The sequence below is a fragment of the Schistocerca gregaria genome, chromosome 4 (assembly GCF_023897955.1).
Source record: "Schistocerca gregaria isolate iqSchGreg1 chromosome 4, iqSchGreg1.2, whole genome shotgun sequence".
Lineage (NCBI taxonomy): Eukaryota > Metazoa > Arthropoda > Insecta > Orthoptera > Acrididae > Schistocerca > Schistocerca gregaria.
In genome coordinates, this window is record NC_064923.1 from 342,087,554 (window position 1) to 342,100,238 (window position 12,685).

Consider the following 12,685-nt stretch of genomic DNA (forward strand, 5'->3'; position numbering starts at 1 on the left):
TCCGACTTTGTTCTAATTAACTACTCAACCGAAATCGATGAAACTGGCGATACTTTTCAACGTAATCGCCCTGCATACGTCCACATTTTTCACATCGCTGACGCTATGTTCCATGGCAGCGGCGAAGGCTTCTTTAGGAGTCTGTTTTGACCACTGGAAAATAGCTGAGGCAATTGCAGCACGGCTGGTGAATGTGCGGCCACGGAGAGTGCCTTTCATTGTTGGAAAAAGCTAAAAGTCACTAGGAGCCAGGTCAGGTGAGTAGAAAGCATGAGGAATCACTTCAAAGTTGTTATCACGATGAAACTGTTGCGTAACATCAGCTCGATGTGAGGGTGCGTTGTCTTGGTGAAACAGCACACATGCAGCCTTTGCGGACGTTTTTGTTGAAGTTCAGGAAGGAATTTGTTCTTCAAAACATTTTAGTAGGATGCACCTGTTACCGTAGTGCCCTTTGGAATGCAATGGGTAAGGATTACGCCCTAGCTGTTGCACAATATCGACACCATCATTTTTTCAGCACTGGCGGTTACCCGAATTTTTTTTGGTGGTGGTCAATCTGTGTGCATCCATTGAGCTGACTGGCGCTTTGTTTCTGGATTTAAAAATGGCATCCACGTCTCATCCATTGTCACAACCGACGAAAAGGAAGTCCCATTCATGCTGTCGTTGCGCTTCAACATTGCTTGGCAACATGCCACACGGGAAGCCATGTGGTCGTCCGTCAGCATTCGTGGCTCCAACCTGGATGACACTTCTCGCATTTTCAGAGCGTCATGCAGGATTGTGTGCACAGAACCCACAGAAATGCCAACGATCTGTTCAACAGTCATTGGGCGACCCCCAAAACAGTTCTCTTCACTTTCTCAATCATGTCGTGAGACCGGCTTGTGCGAGCCCGAGGTTGTTTTGGTTTGTTGTTACACGGTGTTCTGCCTTCATTAAACTGTCGCACCCACGAACACACTTTCGACACATCCATAACTCCATCACCACATGTCTCCTTCAACTGTCGACGAATTTCGATTGGTTTCACACCACGTAAATTCAGAAAACGAATGATTGCACGCTCTTCAAGTAAGGAAAACGTCGCCATTTTAAGTATTTACAACAGTTCTCATTCTCGCCGCTGGCGGTAAAATTCCACCTGCCGTACGGTGCTGCCATCTCTGGGACGTATTGACAATGAACACTGCCTCATTTTAAAGCAATGTGCATGTTTCTAACTCATTCCAGACCGGAGAAAAAAAGTCGGAGGCCTTAGAACTTGAATGCACCTCGTATTTGTTCTTTCGCGTTTTCCACTTCACAGTCACAAACCAAAAGTCAACGTGGGTATCTTTAGAAGGTCTGTAATGTCCCTGATGGATTTGTTACTGCGATGACCACCAGTTACGTGCCCACGTTCGAGGTCACTGAGCTCTCCGGACCAACCCGATCTTGCTGTTGCTATTTTTTACTTACAACCCAATACTTCAAGCCTTCTTTTATACCCTCGTACTATCTGGTGTCCCTTTCTGTATCTGATATGGGTTAGGTGATACTTGTGATGAGACACTGTAGGAAAACAGCCTGAAATTTGTCGAAGGTCACCCTGTCCAAATACGAAAGTATGGTTGGGTTGGGTTGTTTGGGGGAAAAGACCAAACAGCTAGGTCATCGGTCTCATTGGATTAGGGAAGTACTGGGAAGGAAGTCAGCCATGCTCTTTCAAAGGAACCATCCCGGAATTTGTCTGGAGCGATTTAGGAATATCACAGAAAACCTAAATCAGGATGGCCGGACGCGGGATTGAACCGATGTCCTCCCGAATGCGAGTCCAGTGTGCTAACTGCGACACCTCGCTCGGTCGAAAGTATGGCTAATGAGGTACTGTGCAACAGAGGTTTCAAAAAGATTCATCCATTCTTTATGAATTGGGGTGGATTTTAACTTTCCCATTTACCTTTCTATATACATTTACGCATGTTTCTCTGCATGCGCAATAAACCCGCAGGGAAACTAACTCTCACTGTTGCGAATTGGGTACGGGAAATGTGGAAAGGGGGGGGGGGGGGGGGGTAGGGCACTCAGGGCACTGGTCGATGTGGACAGATATGAGCCGCCCGTGGGGACTTCTTCCGCGGGAACTCAACTGGATAGGAACCAGCGGTGGACAGATTGATGTGGCTTTACAGACTTCAACGACTAGGCGACGCAGCCAAAGAATGTTGTCGGGTTCTTCGTGTTCCATTCACATGTCATTTGGGTTCGCTGTTGTTCGGAGATTTTACTAGAAGCCCCTGTAACGCAGTTTCTACCCACGATGGAAAAGAAAAGCGTGAGAAGTAACAACGCTCGATTCGCTGTTCTCTGCTTTCTTCCTCCGATGCATTTTCACAAGTTTAACGGATTCACAGGTCAAAAACATGTTACCACCGCTTGCTGTTCCCAAACGGTGGAAGTTGACAATGGACAGGCTATTTCTGCACCTACACTGCTTTCTTATCTGTGCTCCCACAAAATGCTCCCAGGTGTTGGCTATTTGCAGAAATAGAAGGATAACTACTGCCAATTGCGAAGTCGATAATATTGCTAATATATTGAAAATCCGCCTCAGTTGTGAAATTACCCTGGTTTCGACTAGAATAATCCAGCCTTCTTCAGAAGCATAAAATTACTGTAAGATGCCACAGTAAGGCACAGTCAATATTAAAAGTAACAACCTATAGTACCGTGGCTCCGTGTCGAATTAAAACTACTTAAGTCCAGCACCGGCATCACTTCACCACGCGGTAGGTTGGCAGCGCCATCTACGTTGGCACTCGTAACTGACGCGGATTTTTCAATATATTAGTCTATCACAGTTGCTGACGGGGCTGCAATATGCCATAAATTCTTCGACAGTATTGCGTTTAGGAATTTTACGGTTTTTTCAGGTTTTCATTTGCACCACACTTGTATTATATATTGTACTGCTTTACTGTATGTCTCTGTGTTCAACAGCACGTCTGATGATGAGACTAGAAGCCTCGAAGTCGATAATGCACAGGGATGACAAAAGACATGGCTCATCTTCTAATATCCTGTTGGACTTCAGTTTACGCAGTGTAGTGCATCAACTTGCCGTGGCATGGGCTGAACAAGTCGCTGGAAGTCTCCTGCAGAAATATTGAGCCAGCATGCCTCTATAGCCGTCCATAATCGAAAAATGTGTGGCCGGTGCAGGATTCTGCATACGAACATAACTGTCGATTATGTTGCAAAGATGTTCGACCGGTTTCATGTCGGACGATCTGGTGGCTAAATCATTCACTTGAATTGTCCAGAATTTCCTGCAAAACAGTCGTGAACAACTGCGTGCCGGTGACATGGCAGATTGTCATCCACAAGAATTCCATAGTTGTTTGGGAACATAAAGTACATCAATGGCTGCAAAGGGTCTTCAGGTAGCTGAACGTAACCATTTCCAGTCAATGATCGGCTCAGTAGGACCAGAGAACCCAGTCAATTCACTGCAAGCACAGCCTACATCATTATGGAGCCACCACCAGCTTGCACATTGCCTTACTGACAATTTTGGCCCAAGGCTTCGTGGCGTCTACACCACACTGGAACTATACCATCATCTCTTACCAACTGAAACCGGGACTCATCTGATCAGACCACGGTTTTTCAGTTGTCTGGGGCCCAAGCCATACGGTCGCGAGCCCAGGAGAGGCTCAAAAATGGTTCAAATGGCTCTGAGCACTATGAGACTTAACATCTATGGCCATCAGTCCCCTAGAACTTGGAACTAAATAAACCTAACTAACCTAAGGACATCATACAACACCCAGCCATCACGAGGTAGAGATAATCCCTGACCCCGCCGGGACCTGGCGAAGGGGCAAGTGTGGCGAGTGTCCAGCGTGGTGAATGTCCGGTGTGGCGAATGTCCGGCGTGGCAAGTGCCTGACGTGGCAAGTGTCCGGCATTCCGCTGTACACGACGTCGTGCTGTAAGCAAGGGCACTCGCGTCTGTCGCCTGCTGCCTCAGCCCATTAACGCCAAATTTCGCAGCTCTGTCCTAACGGGTAGTTTTGTCTTACGTCCCACACTGAGTTTTGCTGTTATTGCGGGCATTGTTGCTTTATCTGTTAGCACTGACAACTCCGCGAAGCGTTGCTGCTCTCCGTTGTTAAGTGAAGGCCATCGGCCACTTCGTTGTCTTTGGTGAGAGGTAACACACGAAATTTTGTACACTCCGCACACTCTTGACACTGTGTATCTAGGAGCATTGAATTCCTTAACGAATTCCCAAATCAAATGTCACACGCGTCTAGCTCCAACTACCATCCTGCGATCGAAGTCTGTTAATTCCTATCGTGCTGCCATAACCAAATCGGAGATCTTTTCACATGAATCACGTGAGTACAAATGAGAGCTCTACCAAATCTATGGCTTTTATATTTTTTGTACGCGATACTACAGCCATCTTTATAGGTGCATATCGCCATCCTATGACTTTTGTCACCTCACTGTATAATAAAATGATGTTCATTTAATTTCAGTTCGATGCAAATTTTATTTTTTAATGAAATATACTACCGATATTTTCTCAGTTGTTAACACGCTTACAGCAGTTAATCAGCTCCCTCGCGTTTTTGTGGGTCGTAAACCGCGCACGCCTGGAACGTAAGATAGGGCTCGGCACAGAAGAGGAAGTTGCCGTCGGCGGTTGCTTAGCCCGGTCGCTCGCGTGTCGTGGAGGTCGCCGGCGAAGAGCAAACTGGGGGGGGGGAGGGCAAGTCGCCGGCCGCAGCGGCGGCGACCAATTAGCGCTGACCACCACGGGAGGCCGCCAGCTGCCGTGAGATAACGCACGCCGCCGAATTGCCTAATTAGTGTAAACGAGTAAACAGCGCCACGGTTCACGCACGCGCATTATCGGCCCCGCTGAAAACCGCCGTGGATGGGTAACACCGCTCTGTTCCTATTAACGCGCAGCGCCGCGCTGCGGCTATTAGCTGAACCTCTGCTAGGCAAGTGGGCAATCCCCACACTATGCACACCTCGTAAATTAGATTACTTTGGGCTCTGTTCTGGGGAACGTGTTAATATCCATGCGATTCTTCTCTGTTGCATGGTGCTGCTTTTGGGAAACTTGGGAATTCAGGATATATTAAGATTTTTCTTATCATTGTGCATCCATTAGCTCTCTGTTTGCAAAAACATTAAAAATTTTATAAAATATGAATTAATAAGGCAAAGGCGACTAAATTATTGTCTTCTAAGGTTTCGGAGTATACACAGCTATCAGCTTGAATCTATTACGTAGAAATATAGGCATGTGTAATATGTTTGTAACTGTAATTGCGCTCCTTAATTATTTTTCTTGGACGTGGCCGAAGGAGCAGTAACCACCCGGAACTTGCAGTTGTGATACATATTATGTAAACTGAGAAAGGAGCAGGAAGAAAGGAAACGTAAGGAAAGCAACTGTTGATATCAACTGCTTCGCGAATTTATATGGACTTAGCGGCGCCTTTTAAAAATGTGTGCTGGAATGGGGTTCGAACCTGTGATTTCTCACTTACTATATAGTAGTGTTAAACGCCGTGCCAACCGGACATACGGTTCATCGCAAATAAGCGGACTATGTCGGCACGATAGCTGGATGACTCACATCCCTACCTATCCCCGTCATCCACAGTTCACATCCTTGTCCTCCATGTCAGCTAATTACAGATTGCCGCTGGCAGTCGAATGTAAATGTGCATCCGCACTGAAGCTTGTGGAGTCATAGCCCATTCACAAAACTAATTCGCCTCGATGGGCAATGAATGCATAATCTTCAGTACATATAAACTTCAGCGGGAATAAAAAATCATCGAGAATGGTGCACTCGACCAGGGACTGCGGAAGGATGATGCTAGTTTGGCATCTTAGGGGCTGGGGGGTCGCACTAAGTTAGTCCGCGCGTTTGCGATAAACAGTGTGTCCAGATGGCGCAGTGGTTAATGCAGCTAGCTAGTAAGATCCTTTGTTCGAGTACCAGACAGGCACACATTTTCACCCGTCGCTACTACGTTCGCATAAAGCCCCGTTGCAACTGATATCATTACTTCCTTTCTTTCCCTGTCCTTTCCTTTCTCCCTCCCTTTCACCTCCATTTTACGTAATATTTACCTTAGCAGTTTACTACATTGTAAGCCTAAAATGTTCACAGAATTCCATTGGTGCTCACTTAATGTTGGCTCTCGACTATTAATAACTGATATTATCAACAAATGTCAGAGAAAAGGGATAACTTCAGTAGTAGCTGCAATCAGATTAGCGATCTTACTTTAATTTCAAAACTGGGGAGAGCGCAGTCGAAGAAGGAAACTGATTTTTCTTCGTTGCAAGCAGATTAGCGCGTGACAGATCAAGCAAGGAGGATATAAGAAGCAGTCCAGCTCAGGTTAAGGGACATTCCTTGCTAAATGAATTTTGTTAGTCTCAAAGATAGGCTTTAATGTGAGGAAGAGATTTCTGAGAATGTAGATGTGGTGCACAGCACTATATGATAGTGAATCATGAAAAACGACAAAAAAAAGGAATCGAAGCGTTTGAGATCAGGTGAAGTAATAAGAAACGACGACGTTCTCCGCCGAATCGGCGAGGAAAGGTAAATACGGAAATTCCTGACTACGAGAAGGGATAATATGTGTTAATACGTCACGGAATAACTTCCAGAGTACCACAGGAAGCGGTTAAAGTTGGGGGGATGGGATTGTATTTTAAACGCAGCAAATAACAGAAAACTTTGTATTAAATTCGCTCTAGGATGAAGACATTGTGACAATTTCTGAGCAGAACAGTAGGCCTTATTTCAATGTTTTTCCTGTTCACAGCCCCAGTAATCTCTTTTCAGATACCAGCAGAAGTCTGTACGTATTTGTTGTAATAAGAAATGATTGTGACTAGGTTCTAGGCGCTTCACTCCGGAACCGCGCTGCTGCTACTGTCACAGGTTCGGATCCTGTCTCGGTCATGGATGTGTGTGGTGTCCTTAGGTTAGTTAGGTTTATGAAGTTCAAAGTCTAGGGGACTGATGAGCTTAGATATCAAGTCCCATAATGCTTAGAGGCATTTGAACCATTTCAGTGCGGCACGTGTTCAGAGAAAAAAAGAACGAGATATAAATGAACAATGATTTTTTGCAGGAAGACAGCCAGTAATATGGAGTCACTATCTTTCTCAGGACACTAAGAACATTCTCGCTGTACAGAATATTATCAATCATGCTGCTCACATACAACAGTAATGAATAACAGAGATTACATCTTCACCGAGTTCAAGTTCTTGACAAAATATGCTTAAATAATGATCTCTGTAAACTACCAAATGTCGAAGTGATGTCCACTTCAAAACGCCCTTTTGAAGCAAATCAGCACAACCATCACCATCAACATCACCAGCAGTATCGATTCATTGACATTCGGTCATCATTTTAGTCATGTTTTATCTTTTCGAATCAATTCGAATTCACTTTTTACGTGTTCAGTTCACTTACGTTTAATTTTCATTAAAGTCGTAAGGTTTCCTATCCCGCCTCACCCAATAATTCACTTTTACACAGGTTGTCCATTAACACGCATTGCTTTTTCGTTCTCCCAGTTTAATGATCTTAAAACTTGCTCTAGGGGTACTCAGAAGAGTTTTTGGGTTTCGGGCGGCCGCGGTGTTCTCGCGGTTCTAGGCGCGCAGTCCGGAACCGCGCTGCTGCTACGGTCGCAGGTTCGAATCCTGCCTCGGGCATGGATGTGTGTGATGTCCTTAGGTTAGTAGGTTTTAAGTAGTTCTAAGTTCCAGAGGACTAATGACTAGAGTAGTTAAGTCCCATACTGCACAAAGCCATTTGAACCATTTTTTTGGGTTTCGGCAACTGTTTGCCTCGTTCTCTGTTCATATGAACCTCCCCATTACTCTTACGAAGTCCAATAGAGGCTCTGTCATTTAGGAATTCCAACATAAGTAGCAGTAACGCCTTACTTTTCACAGAGTTGTTTGTATACATTTTCTTAATAATTAGTGAAATGTTTTATCAAAATCCATCAATTTCAGACACATATATTGAGTCCTACCTGTAAATTAGTTGTGTAATTTTGTTTGCGACTTGAAAATGTTGTACTCTCCTTTTTTTCTATGTGGTTCAAGACATTATCGCTTAAAATACTCCACGATACGGGAATGATAGGTGTATAGTTTTTTAGCTTGTCCATTTGCTGGTGAGAATTAAAAATTAGAATTTTAGCTATCATCATCCTTAGCACATATTAATGTGAATAATTTTAAAAGATCCTTTACTACCATTTTTTTTTGTCTTGGCCTAGACAATTCGTATTTATGCAACATCACCACACACAAAAATTAACTTCAGTATTTTGAGCCCCGCAATGGACTTTTGTTGATGTTAGCAAAATTCACTACAGCCAAACTGATACATACTTATTATATCACCACACGTTTCGATGAAAAGACGTCATAAGATTACGGTGTTGACAATCTTCACAAGTAATCCCTACAGAGTTGTGCCAATACCTTAAGAAGGGTAATTGTCTTACGTACTACTGAACACAATTTCTGGAACATTGACGATCATAGCTTCGACCGGCTGCCTGCAGCACGGCGAGAAGTGGGTGGAAGCAACAAGGTGCGCTGTGTGCACTTGAGACTCTGGTGTACACAGCATGCCGTGTTGCTCCCACTCACTGCTCGCCGTGCTGCTGGCAGGCTTCCGACAGAGTCTTTATGTGATTACCATGTTCCATAGTTTCCTTTTAATACTACCCTAAGATAATTAGGTGTCTTAAGTCATGACACTGGCACAACTATGAGCGAACTTCTTGTGATGAATATCTGATGGTATTCTTTAGAAGGACAACAAATGTGATATAATTAACGTGTATCATTACCGCTATGATGATGTTCATTAATGTTGTAATAACAGATCTTTCCTTCTTTATTTCTCATAATTTTCTACACTCCTCACTGGGCATTATTTACTGAATGTCATTATTCAAATTATTCACTGTCTGTGTTTCACATTCATCTTTCGAACAGCGTGAACTCTTCAAAAGATTACCAGTTCTAGTCAATTTCCTGTCTGTTATTCTTTGTTATTGTTTACAGCACCACGCCAATTGAAGAAATATGATGTCTGCGTACTGCAAGTTTCTGATTAGTTTTCTTCACATTCATGTTTTCGGGTGCGCCTATTTCCAAATTTTTCAACTAGATGTTCTTTCCGAATAGTATCGACTAATTCACTATACTTACGTCCCAATTTTCGTTTTCTGGTAACTCTTAACTTATCCTCAGTACTTGCTTTGTTTCATTTGTCACTTACGTATCATTTCCATACGTTAAAGTCAACAATATTTTATGCTATAGGAATCATCACTCTCGACAGAACAAGGTGTGCGACAGATGGGCACTCGAATTCGAACCATACTCTCTGAGTATAGTGCTCTCATTAAATGAGCTTGCCTTGATAACTTAATCGGTTAGGGCAATTCCGGCAAAGATAAAGGTTATAGGTTTGCAATATTTTAATTTTTGTGGAAGCCTCACATCAAATGTACAATGCAGTGCAGAGTGAAATACTTTTTCAGGACATATTATCTAGGTAGTAGCTAATCAGTTTCTTTCTGCCAACGATGATAAACCCTCTTGACACCCGGAAGAGCATTTTATAAAAAATTTATAGCCGGAAATGAACACTGACGGTTGCCCAGCTGTGTAGGCGGAACGTAAGTCTTGTCAGCTCCAGTCACCTGTAATAAAATACACGCTATTATTTCAGTTCTATTTCCCTTCATATTTTTCGCCGCATTTAAGTTAACTTTAGTAAATCCCACTTGATACTACTTCTCTAAACTACAATGAAGCGCCCAAGAAACTGCAATATACATCTACATCTACAGCTACATTTATACTCCGCAAGCCACCCAACGGTGTGTGGCGGAAGTCACTTTACGTGCCACTGTCATTACCTCCCTTTCCTGTTCCAGTCGCGTACGGTTCGCTGGAAGAACGACTGCCGGAAAGCCTCCGTGCGCGCTCGAATCTCTCTAATTTTACATTCGTGATCTCCTCGGGAGGTATAAGTAGGGGAAGCAATATATTCGATACCTCATCCAGAAAAGCACCGTCTCGAAACCAGGACAGCAAGCTACACCGCGATGCAGAGCGCTCTCTTGCAGAGTCTGCCACTTGAGTTTGACAAACATCTCCGTAACGATGTCACGCTTACCAAATAACGCTGTGACGAAACGCGCGACTCATCTTTGGATCTTCTCTATCTCCTCTGTCAACCCGATCTGGTATGGATCCCACACTGATGAGCAATACTCAAGTATAGGTCGAACGAATGTTTTTTAAACTACCTCCTTTGTTGATGGACTACTTTTTTTAAGGACTCTACCAGTGAATCTCAACCTGTTACCCGGCCTTCCAACAATTAATTTTATAAGATCATTGCACTTCACATCGTTCCGTACGCATACCCCAGATATCTTACAGAAGTAACTGCTACCACTGTTTGTTCCGCTATCATACAATCATACAATAAAGGATCCTTCTTTCTATGTATCCGCAATACATTACACTTGTTTATGTCAACGGTCAGTTGCCACTCCCTGCACCAAGGGTCTATCCGCTGCAGATCTTCCTGCATGCCACTGCAATTTTGTAATGCTGCAACTTCTATGTATACTACAGCATTATCCGCGAAAAACCACTTAGGTGTGCGTATTCAGATACAGAAATATGTTAACAGGCAGAATAAAGCGCGACTATCGGCTTCGCCTATGTAAGACAACAAGTCTCTGGCGCAGTTGGTAGATCGGTTACTGCTGCTACAATGGCATGTCATCAACATTTAAGTGAGTTTGAAACGTGGTGTTATAGTCAATGCACGAGCAATGGAACACAGAATCTCCGAGGAAGGAATGAATCAGAGATTTTCCCATACGAATATTTCACAAGAGCCGTGAATATCAGTAAAACATCAAATCTCCGACATCGATGAGGCCGGAAAGAGATCCTGTAGGAACCAGACCAACGAAGACTGAAGAGAATTATTCAACGTGACAGAAGTGCAACCTTACCACAAATTGCTGCAGATTTCAATGCTGGTCCACTAACAAGTGTCAGCGTGCGAACCATTCAACGAAACATCATCGATATGGGCTTTCGGAACCGAAGGTATGGAGACAACCTCATGAATCGATGGACCCTGGGCCGGCCGCTGTGGTCGAGTGGTTCTAGGCGCTTTAGTCAGGAAGCACGCGGCTGCTAAGGTCGTCGGTTCGAATCCTGCATCTGGCATGGATGTGTGTGATGACCTTAGGTCAGGTTTAAGTAGTTCTAAGTCTATGGGACTGATGAGCTCAGATATCAAGTCCCATAGTGCTCAGAGCCATTTGAACCATTTTTGTCAGCAGGAGACTGTTCAGACTGGTGGAACTCTGTAATGGAGTAGCGCGCGTGCAGATGGAGTGATGTGGGACTCCTAGATACGAGACAGGTGAGAAGTATGTTAGCATCTTGTCTGATAACCTATATCCATTCATGTCCATTATACATTCCGATGGATTTGGGCTATTTCAACAGGACAATGCGACACTCCTTACGTCCAGAATTGCTAAATATTGGCTCCAGGAACACTCTTCTGAGTTTAAATACTACCCCTGGAAAGCAGACTCCATTACTGGTCACATCTGGGATGCCTAGCAACCTGTTGCTCAGGAGAGATGTCCACCACGGATTTATAGACAGCCCTGCAGGATTGACGGTAACATATCCTTCCAGCACTACTTCAGATACTAGTCGAGTCCATGCCACGTCGTGTTGCAGTACTTCCGAGTGTTCGCAGGTGAACTACAGGACTTTAGGCAGATGTACCCGTTTCTTTAGCTGTTAAGTGTATTTAGTACCCCTAACTTCCTGAAGTTTCGGAACTTTTGTCGGCAAAAAAAGTGAATAGAATAATTTTGAGTTTCTAAGGTCCATGTTACTTCCAGATGTTACACAGCAGGAAGCCAGATGTATAGCCAACGGCTATTATAGACATCTTCCAATACATTACGCTCAATAGTATTTTCTTTAGGACTGGAATACGGGTGCCACAGAAACTCACACGTGACAGTAAGGACTCTGACAAATTTTCTCATGGGCAAGTGAGGCTTCCAAGGTCCGTGTGCCTTGGCGGCACACAAGAACCAATTTAATCCCCGTCAGAAGAAGCCAACAACAATCTCAGCCCGGGCCTGAGTCCTCCTATATTTCACAGCATGGGAATCAACACTGTCATTTCATAAGCTTATCACATGCTGCAGGGCAGCACGTCAGTTCTTACGTGCAGCCTGTCTTCGTGTAGTGATGCACTGCTCTACGTTGGTAGGAGACTGATTCATCATCCCATTGGCATGACGCGTAGATAAGCATTTCATAAATATCTATGGCCCACAAAGCCATCAAGAGAAGTGCTTGCCATGTATTATACACTCAGGCTCGTAAATTAAGGTCGCTCTACACAAAACTGGCACTAATAGCATAGGCATATAGGGAACACACACGACACATACCTGTAAGTCCACGGTATTGGTGATACGTTAAGGAAACCGTCCCGAAAAATATGTGATACAAAACGCCACTGTTTCCTGCGCACGTACTC